This window comes from Malaya genurostris, chromosome 2, assembly GCF_030247185.1.
Source record: "Malaya genurostris strain Urasoe2022 chromosome 2, Malgen_1.1, whole genome shotgun sequence".
In the NCBI taxonomy this organism is placed as follows: Eukaryota; Metazoa; Arthropoda; class Insecta; order Diptera; family Culicidae; genus Malaya; species Malaya genurostris.
In genome coordinates, this window is record NC_080571.1 from 240,341,278 (window position 1) to 240,363,633 (window position 22,356).

The window sequence follows — 22,356 nt, forward strand, 5'->3', positions numbered from 1 at the left end:
CTCTCACGAACAAAAAGTTTGCGATATACCATAGTAAACAACTTCGGGCCTAGTCCATCCAGCAGAAAAACAGATTCGCCTCTCGCCCCTAGGGTAGTTGTTTTTATTTCCATTCCGAATGAGACCGCACCGAAATGTGGGGAAGCTCCCAGTGGTATGCGGTTTTTCACCCATGCGATCGCTATTAATCTTCCACGAAATAGCAGAACTCTCAGCACTTGTTTGAGGCGGTAGATTTTCAGCTTGTTTACACACAACATACAACATCGACGCCGGTGGGACGTTTTGAACCGACAGCGATACAAGAGAAAACATCGCAGCTGTTCGCGGCGTGTTGTTCGTGTTGTTTTTTTTTTAATTTGCTGAACCGATCATTTTCAGTCGAGTGTACAGTTATGTTTTCACAATGTCTCAAGCCTCAAGCATCGATAAGTGCCTTTGGATGGTGTTTTTCTTCCGACACTCACCGTATCCCGGATCCCGGCTAGCTTTCCAGGGCGGGAATGAACTTGTTCGCGTGCTCCTTTCAATGCAAGAAGGTACAGGGCAATTATGTGCATGACTACGACAGGAACGCCGGAATGAATGGAACCCGGTCAGTCCATCAAACACGTTTCTCTCCACAAGCCATCCTGTTTGCTCTCTTGACTCGGTACGGCAGCCTCCGACGCGGGAAGCTGCTGGGGGCTCACCTGTTTTGTAGCATATCTTTCTTAGGAATCTACAAGAAGAAATGATCAAGTGAGTGCGGAATAGAGTGAATGATGAGTGTGAATTTTTGTAAATTGCGTCCGACGATGGCTGAAGCATAGTAAGCCGAAACGTTATGCAGTACAAAAAACGGCATTAGAGTGTATTTATTTCTCACCGAAAAGTATCAAAAAACAACAAAATCTAACGAAGTTACGGTGACTAAATAGAAGACAAAGAAGAAATGATGTTCGATCGTTTTCTTTCAAATGAATCGATTCGCTCTCTGTATTAGTTAGTAAGTTAGTATATAAGTTCCTTTTCCCCATTACACAATACAAGTAGGTTTAGAATTTTCCCTACACAAAAATCTCAGAATTGCGGAAGCAAATGATGTCCTCATGGTAACTACCAAATCATATATATAATAGGGCTGAAAAGTCACCACTTGTGGCTGAACACCCAATTTAAATCTTAATAATTTAATTTAAACTCATATTCCAATAAATAGTTATTTAAAAAAATAAAATGTTCGTTCGTTTTGTTTACTTTGTTCTGTTCGTTCGTTCTGTTCGTTTGCTGTTTTATCTGTTTGAATATGACCTCCCATCCTTTACTTGAAATAACATTAGCTACATATCACCCTGCAAGCTGACTCGCTCTTTCAATCCACTCTCTTTTTGCCCCCGTGAAATGTCTAACTTCTTTTTTCCAGAGCATCGATCGCTGCGGGTTCCGTGTTTAGGTGCTCGTGGCTGCAACACAGTCTCGTTTTACGCCCCGACCGGACCGGTTCGTCGCTATTTCTTCAAACCCGTTTGAGTCACACGCGTGCCACTTCTACCAAACGGCTCGCATACAAATCGTTTGCCGTTCGCCTACAACGCCAAGGTGCGCACGCTCGGTAGGCACGGTGACGGATCGAGACACGCAATTTTTGGCGCCCGACGCAGCCGGTCATCATCAGCGCTGTTCGCTGGTTAATTTCTGAGTTCGGTATCATCCCAGTTCCTAACGTGTATGCTTTGGTTGTGGCCGTTGCCTTAGGGCCGGAACGGCTCATCGCTTGCCACAGGCTCTGTGCGCTCCACCGGGAGGCCCAGTGGTGTAATTTCGGAGCCATCCAGTTGTTACCAGGTGTGTGTATGTGTGTAGATTGTGATTTGTCCCCCTGGTTTCAGATACGTATCAGTTCAGAAGTGTTATGTTTTTTTTCATTTCGAACAAACTAGAAAGTACCCGTACTCTGACAGTGAAATGGTTAATCCGCTTTGCTTTCCTCGCATCGAAGAAAGAAAAAAAATACACTCTACTGGAGACAGCCGCTTTCATCGCCGAGTCGCGAACGTTGATATTCAAATTAAGGTCTCGTTGCAGGAAAACTGCGCATGTTCGGCTGGTGATCAGTCACCGATGCGAAAATTTTAATTGAAGTGAATTTTGTCTCGAAAAATGCGCCGCTGCTGAAGTGAAATAATCTGTGGTACGAAGGAAACGTATAACAACAATCTTTGTTGATGGAATTGAACGAGTTTAGTGAGCATAAACAAAGCATAAAGTGCCGAGAAAGCGTTGCTGGAATACTTTCTTGTAAAATATCAGCAGGGTAATTAACACACTTTAAAAACAACGCATCGTTATTTAAACAATGTATCCAAAGAAAACGAACTTTGGGTATGAAGAGGATATCGCCATTGTTGTTAGCTTCAACGGCGTTCGATTCGATAGTTTAGTTGGCTTCCGAATAGTCTGAATTCTTTAATTGACCGAATTGTCATCGTCGATTAAGTAACTTTCGATATATTTGTAGTTTCAATGCAGACGAGTTGTTCAATTTCAGCTACACTTTGCAGTTAGTCACTCTTAAAAGCAAAGCCTCGATATTACATTCCTCCAGGGGGATTTGTTAATTCACCAGCAAAACAAGAATCTTCCCAGGTCGGGGTTCGAACCTACCACAACTGGCGTGCAAGATTAGCGCTTTACGCATCAAACTCCTCAACAAAAAGGCGGATGAGTAATGTCACAGACATTACTGGAAGACGTAAATCCGAATAAAAATTATAATCGTTCGTATTAGTTGATTGTGGGAATTTCACAAATTTTACTGCTTCGCTCTCAGAATTGTAACGGTGCGTTAAATCTTGCTTCAGATAGAATTGGAACAAAGACAATTGCCTGTATTTCAGTTAATAATTATTGAATTCAAGATCATTTTTTATACAAATGTAGCGTTTTCTTCATACTTTTAAGAAAAAATACGGATAAAATTATTCGTCACGATTTCGCAGGAATTCTCAAATTTTTCCTGTAACATGGCTGATTAGGCGGCGCCAAAACATTACGGGATGGTCGTGGAATCGAATGAACGGCAAAATTCGTTTTTGGAGACACTCTTTTTTGTATAGTTCCGATGTCATTGTCTTATTTGTAACGAAAACTTTCGTTTTTTAGGCACAGCTGCAAATGCCCTGCCAAATCATAAATTTAAATTTAACTGGAACGTCCCCCCGAGCCGTTGCCAAGTAAAATTTTTTATCTGGGATTTGCCCGAAGTCAGCCTTGACATAGGTTTCATCGTCACCTGTCGATCTTGGTCCGCACCTGGTCATATAGTTTCCGAGCGCGAATTTTGACCACACTATTCTGTTTTATGGTCCGATTTGGCTGTTTGCTAGCTCGATACGACTTGATTCCTTCCCGGAATCGAGTTCTTCTCACGGTACTATGGGCAGCACCGAATTTTCTGGCTAAATCACGGTCCGACAGATTAGGATTCCTCTTAATCGTCTTCAAAATCTTACCACGCAGTTTCCGGTCGACAGTTCCACTCTGGGCAATTTCAGCTGTTTAGCTAGACAAAATTTTCGACACGTGGGCGCCAAGAACCTCCTAATCCGTCCACCAGGAGCGCCACAATATGAGCAAAGGTTTGTTCTAATTCTAAATGAAGCAAACTCTAATACCAAAGATTGACTTTTTTAACGACAAATATTTTCTACAACACAATTGAATAACGCAGAATAAATGAGAATAAAAAATAGCAACATATAAAAGTTTGATGACGATTATATCATTTCGGATGTGCATATTTCAGTAAACAAACTTTCAAATTGCGGGACTCATTCCTGGAATTCAGAAGGGCCAAATTGTGGAGTTCCCTACGATATTTAACACTGTTCGGTACATTTTTTTCGAACGCGATGCAGTCATATACTGGCTTTCTTCGCACTCGTTTGGTGCGGATTTCACACAATGCTAATCAAATTATTCTAGAACTGTACTAAAGTGTTGAATTTATCTCCGATTTAAAAAGATGCAATTTTTTTTCCTAAGATTTGGAGCCATTAGAAGGGCTGATTTTTCAAAATGTTCCTCATCGTTGTCCACTTTTTGTTGTTGTATGGATGATGCAATCGCTCTTGTTGGCTCAGCGAACGTTCCGCATCAGAACTGCTCGCAGTGCCAATTGTGTCCATACTGATGAAATTTTGGTTAAAAGTTTTCTTTTTACGTGATTTTGTTTGTAATTTTGTCACAAATGGGCGCTCCCTACGACCACGAAAATAACAACATATAGAATTTTAATGTCGATTGTTTCATACCGCATTTGCATATTTCAATGTAAGAAACTATCAAAAAGCTGCACGTGATTAATTTTCAGAAGGAGTAAACTGTGAAATTTTCTACGATATTAGACACTGTTCGGAGGAGCATTTCCCTCGAACGCGAAGCAATCGAATTTTAACTTTATTCGCACTTCGAAAAGTACACAAAACTAATCACATTATTCTAGAATTGCACTAAACTGCTCATTTATATCAGCGACTTGCAAAGAAGCAATCTTTATAGTTTTTTAGATAACATTTGGAGCCATTAGACGGGCTAATTTTTCCAAATTATCCCCACCGTTGTCCTCTTTTCGTTGAATTTTGCTCCAATGACTCTGCGAACGCTTCGCAGCAGAACTGCTTACAGTGCCAATTGTCCCCATACTGAACCAATTCTGGTTAAAAGTTTCTTTTTTACCTGATTTTGTTTGTAACTTTTTCACAAATGGGCACTTCCAACGGCCACAAAAATAGCAACATATAGAATTTTAATGTCGATTGTTTCATTTCGCATTTGCATATTTCAGTGAAAGAAACTAGAAAGAAAATGCTGCACGGGATTCATTTCAGAAGGTCCATATTGTGGAATTATCTACGATATTAAATACTGTTTGGAGCCTTTTTCGCGATCGCGAACCATTCAAGTGCTGGCTTTATTCGCACTCGCGAAAAGTACTTAAAATTAATCAAATTATACTAGATTTGCACTAAACTGATGATTTTTATCAGCGATTCGCAAAGAAGCAATTTTAATTTATAGTTCTTTAGATAACATTTGGAGCCATTAGAAAGGCCTGATTTTGCATAATATTTGCCATCGTTGTATTTTTCTTCAATGCAAACGACCAGCAGAAGGATGACGTAATCGATCTTCTTTTAAGAGAAACTGGCTCAGCGAACATCCCGCAATTGCTTCAATACTGCAATGAATTCTTGATAGTGGAACTACACTCTGAACCTAAACCAACCGGAATGATGCACTTGCGTTACTTTCTGTTCAGTCAACTGCGCAATTTAGAATAAATGAAATATACCCAGGTACGAGGAAGGCATCATGAGTTTCCCTTCTTTGATACTCGTTGATACCAATCATTTCAGGAAACGTTTAATTTGAATTATTAGTGATTATGCCATACAACTACAAATTTTATTAAAAATTGATGATCATATTTCCGATGACATGTATCAAAAAATATGTTAATACGTTAGATACAACAAGATATGTTCACGATCCAAAACTTATCAATCTCTCAGAGGGCACATTTTGAAAAGGCGCCCCATAGTAAAGTAAATCGTAATCACGACAAAATGGGTCAATAGGGCTCTAGAGCAGCGGCTCCCAAACTTTTTTTTAGAATAACTATTTTGAATATATTGTTCTTTTTACTGCCAACCAAACTGAAAAAAAAACCTTTAGCAATCGATTTATTATGTTTACAGTTTGCTTGAGATTTCAATATAAAATAAACCAAAATTACGCAAAAAATTAAAATCTTCACAGTCCTACACGGTAGAAATAAAATAAGACACAACGAAGCCTTACATATCATTGCCCAGCCGGAGAAATAAAGAGAGACTCAATTGGTCGAGGAAAGACTCGATAAGTTTTTGCGTGCAGAATTGGATCACAAGGAATTTATTTGGGACTCACAGTTAAACAAAGGGAAAATTGAGATTAAAACTAAGTATTGGTGATGTAGATGTGCAAAATTGTGTTTATTATTGTTATAAATTATTGGTTCTATAATTTTTTGAAAATTCGCGGTACCGCTGTGTCTCTACACCTCTGTGCGTATGAACGGGATGGCCTTCGTTGCTAGCTTTCCAGTCGGGAAACGCCCCGAATATTGCCTTTGCGATTGGCACCAGCAATTTAACTACCCGCAGCTTAGAATTTTCTCGGTAGCAGCCGTTAACTCACGAACCAGTATAATCGAAACGCTTGAATGTTTTTTACTGAATGAAAAAAAAAATCTCGCAGTAATAATTAAGCGATTTCTCAGTTTACTAACCAAAGCTATATTGAATTTATTTTCGACTGGAATCGTCATACCATTTATTCTAACAATGATTCATTGGCCTAGGGAATGATTTCAAAATTCCTGAAAATTTTTTTAAACTTAAACTTAAAGTTTAATTTTTCATCAACTCAATTTGTCTTGTAGTTGTGAATCTAGCTCTGTCGAATTTGTAAACGTGACATCAACATTCAAAATATCATCAAATCGGGAAAAGGAAAACGGAGAAAATTTTAGAAGAGTGCAATATTCCATCATCGTCCAAAGCCTGTCTCGTTTCAATTTTATCGAATTGATACCAACTGATTATAGCTGTGTCCAGAAACAGTTTTGAAAGTAAGAAATTTCAGACTGCTTCATCATGTTCCTTAAAATTTGTGTGTTTGCAGGAGTTTTTTTATACCAGTAAAATAATCAAGTAGTTATTTGCAAAAAAATCTTGTTTAAAAGTGAGCCTTGGTAGGCTATGTAATGCATATCCAAGGTAGCAAATAATGTTGAAGCAACTTTTTGCTAATCAGTTTTTACCCTTTCATGGTCTTCCTTAGCCGAGGATGGGGGTTGCACACTTTCCATACCAGACGAACTAGGCTACCCAAGTAACAATTTTTGTTACGCTAGCTTGTTTATGACTAGTTTGCAACCAGATATTTGAGTGATTGTTACTAACATCTAACCACTTGCATGACTCAAAAAGCGCAGTTTCTACTAGTTGTTAAGTCAGCTAAAAATAAGTTGTCGTTACGTTGTGATGCCATACTGAAAAAACTTATCTTTTCATAACATGAAAATAACTTGTTTCCAAGTAAACTAGTTGAAACTTAGTCACCATCGACATTATAAACATTGAATGAATCCAGAATACTTTTCTATCAACAATAAAAAAGCAGAACAGTACTTTAAATCACAAACTTAATACAAGGTACAAATTTCACAACGATTTTAAAACTGTCGAGCGGAATTCAATTGTACTTAACTGTTTTTTATGCGCCTTCAATCGAAATCTGTTTGTAATGATATAAAAAATAAACAACAAAATAACCCTATGTTCAGAATGCTCAAAATTATTCCAAGTAGAGTGATTTCTCATCATTTTAAATTCATATATCATGAGAACTATAATATTATCACAATCGATGTTCAATCCCTATATTATTTTCTTCGTGTTTATGACAGTGCATAGAACAAAAATGACTTTTCTGCCTTTTACTATTTTTGGCAAAAAGTAGTTTTGAAAAAAGTAATATCCTGGTTTTATTTATGTTTCATACACTTCTTGAGACTCCATATTGTGTTCGCCATATTCAAGCCAACAAAGGTTGTTTTGTTTGCATTTTCGTTATCATAACGTTGGGAAAACCTACCGATAACTATCTGAATCAATGAAGAAATTATATGTTTTAATCTCGTAATATCTAAGTTATTACTACATCAATTCACATAGTAACGATTTACATATACGCTTACGTATTTATAATGGTTTCGCAACCTTTTTTCAACTAGTAGCTAAAACTGTGATTAAAGATATGTTAGAATCAAGTAACGATAACTTACAAATGATAGCTAGTTCAATGTTTATGCTATAAAGAAACACTGCCGTCACCTTGTTTTAACCAGCATAACATAAAAAACATGTTCGTGTTCTTGTTGCAACATAGTTGGGCTAAGTGGTATCAGAACTAGTTACGGGTTGCCAATATTGGAGTCAAATAAACTTATTTTCAACTAGTAGCTAGAAATAAAGTTGTGATTGAAGATATGTTTGGATTAAGTTACGATAGCTTATAATTTATAATTTATTCAATATGACAAAAAGATGTGGTGATTTGAAACCTAAATAACTATTTCGTAACTGGTTATGGTATGAAGAAACATTGCTGTCACCTTGTTTTAACCAGTATAACATAAAAAACATATTCGTGCTCTTGTTGCAACATAGTTTGGACTTAGTCGCATTAGAACTAGTTGCGGATTGCTACTTGGGTATTATGCCCAAATGAACACTAATAATGCTGATGGTCACTAACGAAATGATTGATTTACTTTCTATCGAAATGATAGGATAGCTTGTAATCCAAGTGACCGATTCGTCTGTTGTTTTTCCGGTTGGACACAGGCATTTATCAAAAAAATAACCAGGCTAAATTAGTCTTCAAATAGACTCCTAGTTTGGATAAGTCTTGATAAAGACTAATTTTGTGGTGGTATTAAGAAAAACCGATTAGCTCGAAGAAAAATTCTTTTGATAGCTAGCCTTAAAATAGACTGACTAATTATTAGTCTCGGAAAAGACTGTTTGTGATTCAGGTAGCCTTGAAAAAGACAGATGCCTTGAATCGATGCAATTCTAGGTTGCCAGAAAATTCGACATTCTTTTCGTGTCAGCATTATCAAAAATAAAAACTGCTCAGAAAAACTCGAACCGGCAAAAATATTTTCCCAACACGTCGTGATTACACGCAAAGACTTCAAACGATTAAAACAACAATTTCGTAGTGAACAAATGATTCAAATGGAAAACAAAAGTGTTATTATTTACTGCATACACCGATCGGCAGGAAAGCTAACATAACACAATAAAATGCTGAATCAGTTATCGTAACAATGGTTTTACTGTTCACTGCAAGCAAGCAAACAAGGTAGCGAGATATGGGAAAACACATGAAAAAGGGAAATCATCTGAGTAACTTTAATGGTGTGGAACAAACTGACGAATCTCAGCCAACTCATGATAGTTGGTTTGTAGATAAGTCAACTGTCGAAAATCGCTTCAGGTTCGAATTTCGAGTGAACTGCAAATACGTTTGGGAATTATTCTGTACTCTTACCGACTATAATGTTTAATGAAAGGTAGCTTTACTGGCCTTTGAAAAATCAGGAAAAATCCGGTTAATCCGTTAAAAATTCACAGAACTGCAATTATTTTAGAACTTGCGACAAATACAATGACTCGCAGCGCGGCGCTTTCACGCGTGTCGTGTGGCTCAGAACAACTGTTTATTTATATGTTTTTCATAGTTATTTTACAATAAGTTGTATTTTCTGGGATATGTGTCAATGTTCATTAGAAAAACATGGCATGGTTTGGTTAAAAAGTAACAGAAAATTTCATTATACATTAACTTTAGGATAATTTTTTTTCCAAAGCTTCTTTTTGCAAATCATTTCAATGATAGAAATAGAAAAAAATTATCAATATTTGTACAAAAATTTAAAAACATCTTTATTGCTTTTCTCATAGTCTATGAAATCACTGTGAACACCGACTTTTGATCTGAGGCCCGGAGGGTCAAGTGTCATATATTATTCGACGCAGTTCGTCGAGTACGAAAAATGTCTGCATGAGTGTGTGTGTATGTGTGTATGTAACAAAAATGTGCACTCGATTTTCTCAAACTTAGATTCAAATAAAAAATCATTTGGTCCCATAAGTTCCTATTGAAGAAAAAGTGCCCCTGGTATTTTTAGAGACCGCTCAACAGAATTCCTTCAACTCAGATTCAAAATAAAGGTCTTATTATCCCATGAGTTCCTATTGAATCTGGATCTGACTTTCGGTTCCGCTACGGGGTAAAATGTGCAAGATGGTCAAATGAAAGGTGCATACAATCCTATATAATACAACCAAATTTCATCCAAATACGACTTTCGGTTCCGGAATTACAGGCGGATACGAATAAAATTTTCATTTTCAGAAGCGTGTTTTTATACATGACGCAGAAAAATCGAACCAAATAATTTCAAATAGAGCTGTAATCTTTCAGGTTTGCAGGTATGGTTAGTTGATGACCAAATTCATTGATTTTGGGAAGGATGGCTTTTATCGTATCAAAGACCGCTCTCTAGCAACTCAAAGAAGGACGGATATCATCGCAGCAACAAAAACCCGGCATGGCTCATTTAACATAGAATCGACACCAGTGCGAGAACGAATTTCTCTCGATGACCTGTCTAAGAATCAAAGGTTAGCACGCTGCTGTGGGGATTCTCTCTGAAGCGACAAACGGTCGTGGTTATGCTAGTGTATTCTTGAACAAAGTTTTTTGTTGTTATTCACGATTCAAAGAAAAGATCCTGTAGTAATATTAATGAAAACATGAGTTATATGAGAAAGGCATCATACCACCTATAAGTGAATTAAAAAAAAAATTTTTTTTTGGGAGATTTTTACTATTTCTGACCCTATAATATAAATTCTCCTTTATTTACTAAATAAATTACTAGAAAATGTTGAAACATTCCATCAACAACACAATTACTAATTTTGATATTTATTCAATGTAATACAGAGCATTTTTAGAAGTGTGTAGCAAGTCACTAGATTTCCCAAACTACGATTAGAATGCATCCTGAACATAGCAACCATTTTGATTCTAATGCTTGTGTGGAGTAATAGGTATAGAGCGAGAAGACTAATGTTTGTTGTCCAACGAACAGAGAAGATGTTTGGATATAGGATACCGGTCGTGAGGCGGCTAGGATTTAGACCATGTTCGATGTACACTTTACCATTCCTAGTCGTGTGCTAGAGCACTAGGCTTAGAGTGGCGAAATGGTAGCGCGTATGCACGAAATGCATCAGATCGTAGGTTTGAGTCCTGTCTCTGAGCGTATCTTTTTTTCGAAAAAATCATCTTTTCTGTGAGTTTATCATTCATTTGGCTTCTCCAATATATGTTTCCACTCAGTCATTGCAAAAACTGATAGCAACCATTTATTTCGTAAGGTCGGAGGGACCAATTCGACCCAAGTCTAACATCACAAGAAAATGAATATACTTTCGCAAGTCAAAAATCTTTGTAACTCAAAACCCGTTACTTGTGAAGACAATAGTGGTCGAGAAGAAGTTGTAGCAAATCAGTTAGGCATTCTGAAAAACTGTACACTAAAAAAAATTAAAATTTTTTATTCAAAAAATGAAACTTGAGGGGCTAACTAAGGACTAACACTTTTGAAAAATCATTTATTATTTTCTTTATATTTTCTTATAATAAAACATTTCAAGAATTCTCTGTGAAATTTTCAAGCCTATTGGAACGAAACTCTGGAAGTTGTGGACCTTTATCTAGCTCATTCTATGAAGAAGCAAGAGATTTCTACTTCGATTGAATTCAAAACTTGACAAAACATTCTTGAAATGTTTCATTTTAATAAATTATAAAAGAAAAAAATATGATTGTTTGAAAATGTTAGACCCTACGGGCTCCCTGGAGAAATAAATTGTTTCCATTGATTTTATAGACAAACCTTTAAACGCATTTTCCTCGAAAGCAGGTTTTGAAAGTCCGTGTCCATCGTCATTCAAAAGCTACATCACCATTTTTTTTCAAATTTTGCACACACTTTCTACATATAAAAAACCAGACCCCAACGTTTTGCGTTCCGTTGTTTGTTACTTTGGTTGGGTTTAACAGATACAAAAAGGCCATTTTTTTCGTGAAAAATCGCAGTTTTCACTTTGAATAACCACCAAAAATTAAAAAAAATCAAACAGAAATGTTGGGGTCTAGAAAAATTTCTTCTCTAACTATGCTGCGTTCATTTGTTCACTACTTCTTCTTCACTTTTTAAGAAGCGTTCTCGAAAATACCTCTTCACCGACTTATTTCTCAATATTTTTCCACGAAAAAAATACAAAATGTTATTCGAATGATGCTTTTTATCATGCAGAACATTTGAATTTATTTTGTTGAACGATAATTCTGGAAGAAATTCGCAAAAATGATGATTTTTTCATCGTTTAGACCTTCAAGTTCTCGTATCGAAGGTCGAATTTTGCACTACCTGAAGTCAACAACAATTGTATTCTTTCGTGTCGGCAGTAGCTTTTGTTCGTTTGTTTCACTCATTTCGAGGTCATTCTATTGTTCACTACATAATACTGTACTTGGATTCTTCCGTCCCGAACGTAAGCGGTTTTTTATATCGACTGACTTGGATGAGACGTGAAAGCGAACTGATGCTAATAATTTATATTTCATAGTTCTTAGAATCGAAAGTATATTTTTTATTTATGAATGAAATTACACATTGCATTTTCGATTTAATCGGTGTTATCCCTTACTGAACACCGTAATTTTTTGCTGTGTGTTACAATTATGCAAGTGAAATATTGAAGGTTTACTAAATTCACACAATTAATCAACTAGTACGTGCAATTATCGATATTCGGATGTGTTAAAAAAGCATGTGAGTTTTATTCGTATTCACATCATCCAGTTATGTCTCTGATATAACCCTCCCGCCTTATTTTTGGAAATAAGAAGCTACAACTAAAACAATTCGAAGGCAGAACTTCAAGCTTACTTTCACGCAGCCCGCCTGGGATCGATTCCCAACTCCTCACATAGTATCAAAAAGTTTTTCTGGACCGAAGAGGTGAATGACCTTAAAGTTAAAACCTCTATAATTGAAACAAAAAAAATCAAGTTTACGTCAAATAATAATTTTTGTAACTAGTTTAAAATCATAATGTTGTGAAAAACTTTTATTCTTCCAATTAATTTTCTTAAAATCGATTCTTAAAAATAAGTTCTATAGGGTGTATTGTTTCTAGAGGGTCCATTTAATTTCCCGCAACTTCTTCCTGGGCTCCATTTCTGCGAAGTTTATAGTTTTCGAATTAAAACGATTTTATGAAAAAAGCCACGAATCAACGAAAACTGGAGTGTTTTGAATTTCGTTTCTAAATACCGGAGCACCACTTATAATTTATGGAATCATTTTTTTTTTGGTGTTTCATAGGGTACTTTTTCAATATGAACTTGAAGGTTTGTAAATGATTGCAAATCTCTTTCGCAAAATTTTTTTCAGTTCGGCCAAAAGTTGGTTTTAATAGCTAGTGTAAAATAAATTTATTATGAAAAACATCATAGATGCTTTTTTCGAAGTTATATTCTCGGTTCATATCAGTGTTTAATCTTTCTAGATAGTCCTTTGATTTCCCTACAACTTTCTTCTGGGGCATAATTTCTATTCTAGTAACAGGGTTCGAGTTGCATTGATTTGAAAAAGTGCATCCAAGAAAAGGATTGATATCTTTTTAAATTTTGCTTGAGTCAAACCGGTCTCTCTATCCGTGAAAAACCGTAGGTTTTCCATACTCAATACTGTTCAGAGTTTCATCAAGAACTGAAGAAATTGAAACTTTTTCCACCTTTTCTGCTGCTTATTTCTGAAAATGATCTACCATTTCCTAGCAGCGAAATTTGTTGTAAACGAGACTTTGTATTGTTAATACAATTAGTGAGAAGCTTAGAAATACTAGGATGTAGTAAAATTTGTGCTGCATGCAATCGACTCTCTGGGACTTGGAAAATTTTTGAATTGAGATGAGTCGACATTTTTCTTTGAGACGTTCTTCAAATAACTGCTCTGTACTTTATTTGACAGAAAATATCATTCTGTTAGGAATTTTGATTCTATCGAATTGGTAGATAGAAAATGCTTAAATTAAACAATTGTTTTAATACAGATTTTTCGATAACTTTAATTATATTCCATCTCCAGAACATTACTTGGGTATGTTTGCACAGAATTCTATCGAATTATTGAAAAAAGTCTCGATTTTGTTTTGATACGATTTATCGCAATTATCAATGTATCAATAACCGAATCACTTTGAGCAACTGAGCTCAGCAATCTATAATGATGGGACGATTAACATCGACAGAGTGAACTGACCACGTACAACTAACATTGTAGAAAACGGACTATGACCATATCATTTACATAGCAAAATGCTCCCAGCTACTCGTGCTGCTGGTGGCCTAGAAAATTGTTGAACAATTTGTGATGAAAATTGCTTGATCTAAATTCCTCGTTGTTACTCTTAAGCGATGAACCAATCGTTGTTGGGCTTTGTCAGTGCTGCCTCGGGCTGACGTCGTGGTATAACGAGGCGTACTTTATTCCCCAGGACTTAGGGCGAGTGCCAATCATTTAGTAATCTGCAAATTTCCTCTAGGGCTCATTATCAACGGTGACTAATGGTTATCAAAACTCAACTAGCCCAGCGTAGTATACACTAAGGACTTTGTAATTTTCCCACAGTTGGAGCAGCTGTATGTTGTCTTTTAGTATTAAAAATGCCTTACGCTTCACTATACTGGGCCGGGTGTTATTTAAAAAAAAACAATCCTAGTTGCGTAACCTTTTTCTGTGATAATTTTGAATGCTTATAACTTAGCCATTTATTGATGGATTGATATAATTTAACAATCAATCGATTTAATGAACAATTGAATAAAAAATCGATTCTGAAAAATTAATCTGAAACACTTGCTGAAACGTCGTTTTGGTATTTCAACAGTACACCAATGAAAAATCGGTTTGAATTAACATATGCATTCACTAGTCAATCACAGCATTCCATAATGATGTCGTCCGAACTTTCGCACAAAACGGAAACTTTCCAGCTTAGTCGGTTGTGCCTTCATGCGGAGCGGATGATTGAAATTCGCTTAACCAATCGCATCTCGAATTGAGTTTCTCGAAACGAATATTTTTGAAGTCGATTCGACTAAATTGTGGCATTACGTATCGCGTTCGACTTCTTGATCGAGATCTTATCAATGTGGTACTAGATTTCGACTGGCGTACCCATACGCATACATAAACAAACCATAATACGAAACATGGTCGATTCGATAAAATTTTAATCGAATCGAGATACATAATGCCACCCCTGGTCGGTGTGCTGTATGCGAGTATACCAAATATGTCAAGCTGGTTCTCGTTTGCTGCAAACCATGCTCATTTATGTGGGTGTTCACTGCACTGCAGTTCGCTATTATTTTGGTTCGCCGGTGAACGATAGCAGACAAAGTTGTACTAACAGAGTAGGCTCAGAACTATCTTAATTTTAAACAATTCTCACTAGGTGGTTAGAAATAGATTTACATTGTTCAACAACCAGTAGGTTAAAAATTTTATACCATCACTGAAAAGGGCGAAAAACCGTAAAAAGTTTTCTAAATCGACCTCAAATCTTCTCCAATTAATAGTTTTTATCAGTAGACGATCAAACAAACCGATTTCGGTTATCCTTTTAAGAATCGAAGAAAATTATTTTGAAGAATACCACAGTATTACATATGATAGAGAGTTGATATGAAAAAGGCATCATTACACCACTAGGTGGATTAAAACAGGTTTTCATAACGTTTTGATTTTAGCACGGTTTGTTTTTTAGCAGCATAATCGTTCGAATATGACCTGTGTATTAGAAAGACGGCAGTATTTTCGAATTCAAAACAATTTCATAATTATATTTATTTAAACTGCTTACAGCAAAAATTACTGGAAGAACATAAGTTCATTCGAATCAGTTCGTCGAGTTCAGCGAATGCATGTGCGAGAAACAATTTTACTCACTTTGCTCGTAGATGGCTGAACCGTCCCCAAAGATTCAAATGAAAGATCTTAATATCCAATGAAAACTTCTTGTTTTGTCGACTTTCTTTACTATGGAGCGTCTTTTCAAAATTTACCCTGTACAAGAATGGGTAGAACGTAATCGCGAATATCTCTTGTTGTATTAGGCGTTTAATAATTTTTTCCCCATACAATCGGAAATATAGTCAGCAATTTATAATAAAATTTATAGTAGTACGAGATTACCAGAAATAACTCAGAATTTAAGTATTCTAGCATATTTGGTATGAACAAGCATTTAGGTGAAATTCAGTCCCAAAAAAATGACGCGTAAAACCTCAACCGCATAAATTGAACGAATCATCGAACAAAGCGTACTGCATAAAACCGACACATAGGGCTTACGACATGTTTCGCTCGATAGTAAAACAGATTTACTAACTTACAGACTTACTATGCATACTTATAAATCATCATTTTTATTGACTAATATAGGGGAATCATATTTGTGCATGTTGTTTAAGACGGAACCGGAAGTCGGATCAATTTATAACCAAAATGATATTATGATTGATTTTCTCACCGATATTTGTTACAGATCAAAACTTTTGGTGTGATGACAGAGCTTCTTCTAGATGTAGGTTTCCCATAATGGTCGAAAATGGTTATCGAGGGGTCGAAATAATTGAAAACTGAATTTAGGGGTCGACGAAATCTGAGGATCGACCCTATCAACCAATACAAGTCCTTTTTTGAAATTCTGCAAACGTGTTCAAACTTCTTGGTTCATAGGAAAATTTCTTATTCTAATAAATTTCATCGGTGTTGAACAATTACGTATCACATTTGTGCACTTCAATGCACATGTACACAACCTCGGCAATGGAACAAGTTGCAACATAGCACACGGAAATCTTTAAATTTTTAAATCAGTTTGTTTATGGGGGGTCTGAGGTATCAATTAACAATGGTAAAGGGGTCAGCTGCTCAAAATAGTTTGGGCACCCCTGTTCTAGATGATTTCAACTATGTATTATTAAATAAAAGAGCTGAATAATATTCAAACAAATTTTTTTATTTGGAATCACAATTTTTTTCACTAAAAATATCTAGTTTGTGGTGTGCACATCATATCAGTATATAATTGAATAATATTTTACGGTTTCACATGAATTTTTGAAGAAATTGTAGACACTTTTTGTTTACGCTTGACAAGTGGATATCAATAATTTATATTTAAGTATTCTTAAATTCAGTTTGTGAACATTGTTTAAAATTTTTCGTGTTGCCTTTCTCATATAGAAAGGCTATGCAATCACTATGAAAACCGACCTTCTACCCAAATGTCATATACCATTCGACTCAGCTCGACGAACTTAGCAAATGTCGTTGTGTGTATGTGTGTATGTATGTAACAAAAATATGCACTCACTTTCCTCGGAGATAGCTGAACCGATTTTCACAAACTTAGATTCAAATAAAAGGTCTAATATTGTCATAGGCTGCTATTGAATTTCATTTGGATCCGACTTCCGGTTCCGAAGTTACATGGTAATATGTGAAAATTAGAGAAAAAGTGTGCACTCAATTTTCTTTACAACGGCTCAACCGGTTTTCACAAGCTAAAATTTAAATGAAAGGTCTTGAAGTTTTCTAAAAATTTCTGGAACATTTTATACGGATCCAAATTCCGGTTCCCAAACTAAAGCGTAATTTGTAGAAAATTACCAATTTCATTAGTATTTTTTCACGAACGATGGTCAAAAACAGGCTTGTTAGTTTGTGGGCATAAAAACCTAATTCGGCACTAATGGTCCCCCCTTTTCTTGTTCCGGAATCACCGAAAGTGATAAAGAAAAACTCCAAAAATTGAACTCACTTCGATTTCTCTGCGATGCTTGAGCCGATTTCCACAAATCTTGATTTAAATTGAAGCTCATATTGTTTTTAAAGCTACTGTGAAATTTCACCCGGATCCGACTTCCGGTTCCGCAGTTACAGGGCGATGAGTGTTAAAGTATTCAAATCGCTATATATATATATATATATATATATATATATATATATATATATATATATATATATATATATATATATATATATATATATATATATATATATATATATATATATATATATATATATATATATATATATATATATATATATATATATATTGACAATATGTACAACACCGAAAGAAGAAGAAAACTCAAAACGAACGATGCGAGCTTTGTTCTATTTCATCCACGCTATGAAGAAATCGAAACGGTCACGTATATCTGCTGTTTGTGTGTGATATTGGTAAAAGACGGAGCTGCGGTTGATAAAACTTTTAGCTAGTCTATGATAAGTGCGACAGAAAGAATAAACGAATGTCATTCAATTCATGCTGTTTAGTTTGACTTACATATGCAGAAGTAACAAAAACGCAGGTTTGCTTCGTTTGTTAGATTTCGTCTAACTGGTTTAATCGAAATAGAGCATGAGATAGTAAGTCTAGGCAGTAGCGTACCGAAAAAATTTGGCGCCCGGGGCAAAATATCAAAATAAGAGATTCCTTCACCGGAAAGACGGCTTGGGCGAGCGAAAAAAAAACGGTCCCAAGGATTGATTTGCCACCCCCTTAAAACGTTGCGTCCGGAACGAGTGCCTCCTTCGCACACCCAACCCCACACCTCCCCCCCCCCTAAATTTGTTGTGGATACTACTTACGGTTCCGGAACTGCAGGGTAAACAGGATTTGTAGAGTTTGTTAGATTAGGTCCGAACAATCTTTCCTATTTCTATTGTTCTAGCGAATTCCACAGTAATATTTTTGATGTTATGAGTCATATGAGAAAGGCATCGTTACACCATTATGTGGATTAAAAAAGGTTTTTATAACAATATCAAACTAACTAGAGATCGTGAGAGAAGAAAGTATATGAAAACTGTAGAGCCGTAGTACTCAAGGAAGAGCAAGGATGTGAAGATAAAGTGCGGAAAGTGAGACGTAACAACACTTATTTAAGTAATCAGAAGGCTTCTCGTATCAAAACTGATCAAAAGTCATAAAAAAATTTAAAAAAAATTCTAATCGCTGTACAATTTGTATTTTCGAGACAGGTTTGACAAGTAAATTATAGACGTTAATATCACATTAATTCCTAACATAAACTTAGGAATCCTATATGGCTAAAACCAATTTGTTGTGGATTTTTCAATTTATGAATGAATTTGAACATGCATTTTTTTATTTAATCGGTCTTGTTCCACACACATCCCCTTAGTTTTTTGCTTATGTATTCTGCCATATAATTGTATTGTTACAATTATGCAAAAGACGCATTAGCAAAATTCGCACAATCAATCAACTAGTTTCGATTTTCGGATGTGTGGAAAATGCATGGCAATTTTATTCGTATTCATGTCATCCAGTTATATCTCTGATATTACCCTCTCACCTTTTTAAACCGACTTCCGGTTCAGGAAATACAGAGGGATTAGTGTAAAAATATCAATTTCACTCAAATTAATCGGGTTTATCGAGTTTGCAGATTTTGTTAGTCGATGACCAAATAAGCTTATTTCAGTTTTACCGGTATTCGGTTTTCGATCCCGGAAGGTACCTGAAAATTTTATTTGCGAAGCACTACGATTTTTTATGATGGTTACACTGATTTTCAAAAACTATAAATCAAATGAAATGGATTACAATCTCTTAGATGAATTTTGACGACTATCGAATAAATCGGTTTTCGAATTCCGAAAGTATCAGAAATAGAGAAGCTCTATCGATTTCTCAAAGTAGGCCGAAACAAATTTCATATGTATAAATTCAAGTTAAAAGACCTACACACTTAAAAGCGATTCTCGAGCTCGGCATAATAAATTGCCGAGTTAGATAGGCATCAAATTTTTTAACTGATTGTTCAGTTTTCTAAACGCTTCTGCTCGGTAAAGATCATTTTACTGCCGAATTTGGCGCAATAATTTGCTGAGCTTGTTAGTAAATAATAAATGTACCGTAATCTGCAAATGTGTTTTCTGAGATTTCCCTAAACTGAAATAGCTTTTACCGAAATTTGGCTAGATATTTGTCATCTAATGTCACTTGTCGGTTTTCCACCGCAACGTCATGACGTCATTCCTCTTGGAACGGGATAAAAAACAAATTGTGTAAGACAAAACCTTTCAATATTTGTCGGAAAGATTAACGAATGAAATTCAGCGGCATACCGAACAAGTGAAATAAAAATCTAAGAATCCACATTTTATGTATTCGTTTACAGAGGAGTTGCGAAATCAAATGGTTTCAGTTGTACTGTTTTTGAGTTTGCAGTTGATATGAGTTTTATATTTCAGTATTACAAATTAAAATGAAGGTTAATAAACATTCCTCCATCGACCCTAACTTTCGTGTCACTATTTCATACAATAGTAAAGCATAATCCTTTTTACGCTCAATTACTGATGACTCGGTAATTCGTATTTTATATCTCGGCTCTTTTGCTGAGTTGATAGTAAAATATTTACTGACAAATTACAATTTTAGAATTGTCGAGATTCTCAGTAATTATACTTTTTGCTGAGACAATTACTGCAGCTGTGCAAATCTCGGCGTTTTATTGCCGAGATTCAACAATAAAATTTAAGTGTATATGGTTCCATAAAAAATGGATGAATTTTATCCGATTCCGATTTCCGAGAGTTTAAAATTAACTTAATTTATCAACAGAATCTCCATCAAGAGCAACGCTATTATTCCAACGCCGCTCTAACATTTCAATACCACTTTTGTAGAACGATTTATCTTTTGCCTCAAACTAGGCCTCAGTTTCAGCGATAAATTCTTCATTAGTGCGATATTTCCTACCGGCTAGCATTTTTTTTCAGTCGCTGGCGACCACGGTGGATGTGGGAGCAATTCGAAGTTCTATTAATGTAGTTTTGCCATTGTTTTGATTGACAAATGTTCATCCAAATCAGAGTACTTGAAGTCTTATGACACATTTCGGGAATTGCACTTTTTCCGAACCTCTTTTTCGGTCGATGTATCAAGTAATCATAGTCACAAAAAGTCTCGTGATGCACGAAAACTTTCAAATATGCATGAAGATACCAAGAGAATGAAATAGAAAAAGGTAGATTCATAACTTATATCAAATAATCTAAATCTAAACTCTAGATGTTCCACATCAAAAATACGTGATGTGATCACCCGAAAAAATAACACTTCAATAGAAGCAACTCTGACCTGCAGTCTGACCTACAGCAACACCTGCTTTGTCGGAGAAACATCATTTATTTACCATCCATATAACTGAACTGAGGAAGAGCAATCCTGATGTTGCAGCGCATCTGGTCAACAAGCTGCTCCAAACTCGGAGCTCTTTACCAACGAAATTAATAGCAAGAAAGCTTCCATTGATGTGTTATTTGCAAATAATGGAACACCTTTTTTTTTAATCTTGTTTGCATGAGAAAAGGAAAAATACAAATGAAAAGAGGCACAAACATTTTACTGCCCAACGAATCGCGGAAGACGCAGTACGCCACCGGACAGTGAAAACCTCTGCCCGGTGGTTTCATTCTTCTGGCCGAAAACCTATCACCAACAACCAGATCTGATGCAGAGTGATGCTGAATTTATAACTATATAAATGTTTACGCTTCGCTGAGCATGCGCTGAATGGATTTACAACCGCGATTCGGTCCACTGTTCCAGAACTAAGCCGGAGAAAAAGGTTGATTTCCGGCTTTCACATAATCTGTCCGTTTTATTTTGCATTCCTATTATGTTTCTACTTGGATGGTGATGTGTTTTTGTTTTTGGTTTTAGCTCATTTGTGTAACGGATCATGTTTTCTATCGGAATATTTGCAATAGTAGCAATGCAATTTACAGTTGAACCACATTGTTGACCTAAATAAAAGTGTGTTAGTGCATTTGCGCAAAGCTGTAGACTACTTCTGTCAGCTGAAAAGTACAGCTGTATCCCCATGAAAGACCGCGAAGAATTCCGAAAAAAATATTTGCCGTTTTTTGGAATACGAAAAATCCAATACCGCATGAATCAATCGGTTGTTTGATATATGGCAGAAGTGCTATCTCGATGTATGAATCCTTGAAATTCAAAAACGCCTAAACAAGGAAATATATTTATCAAGACATTTGAATAAATATCGAAAATAGAAAGATTGGTTATGATTTTTCAACCCACAATCAAAACAATCGATTATCTCAAAACAGTTACTCGAATGGCCCCCTTAATCCGGTTGCATTTACTTTACGCTGTACACAAACTGCTTGACGATTTTCAGCTCCGTCGGCCTGGAATCGAGCACATTTTCCTTCTTCTGGTGGCTCCGAAGCCGGTTCAGCAATAACTCTACACTAGATAATGTGCAAAATTTCCAACCCCATCAGCTCCACCGCTCCACAAAACAGCATTAAGTTTCAATTCCTCCTTTGTTATGTTGGTCATCACCACCTGTGAGACCAAACTAGCCGGAAGGCTACTTGCTACTCTTAATTGAGCACACCAGTATATATAACATAATCCAGCGAACGTTTCGGATCGCCTTCTCATGTCCACAATTAAGAAATGAGGAGATGGCAAAGATAATAACAATAATGATGACGCCAAGAAAAAAATCATAATGTGAAAATGAAAAAGA

The 22,356-nt window shown here is 35.9% G+C and overlaps 1 protein-coding gene across 2 annotated transcripts in view; it reads left to right on the forward strand.

The window, feature by feature from the left end:
* The first annotated feature begins 1,472 nt into the window (after nucleotides 1–1,472).
* Nucleotides 1,473–22,356, forward strand: part of LOC131428310 (testisin) — a 49,879-nt gene continuing 28,995 nt past the window's right edge. Inside the window, exon 1 of one of the 2 annotated variants that reach the window (XM_058592168.1) lies at nucleotides 1,473–1,827. The gene's annotated coding sequence lies outside the window, so the exon portion shown is untranslated. Of the gene's footprint in view, nucleotides 1,828–1,990; nucleotides 2,297–22,356 lie in introns of those variants that run through there. The other variant, XM_058592169.1, reaches the window with a different exon arrangement.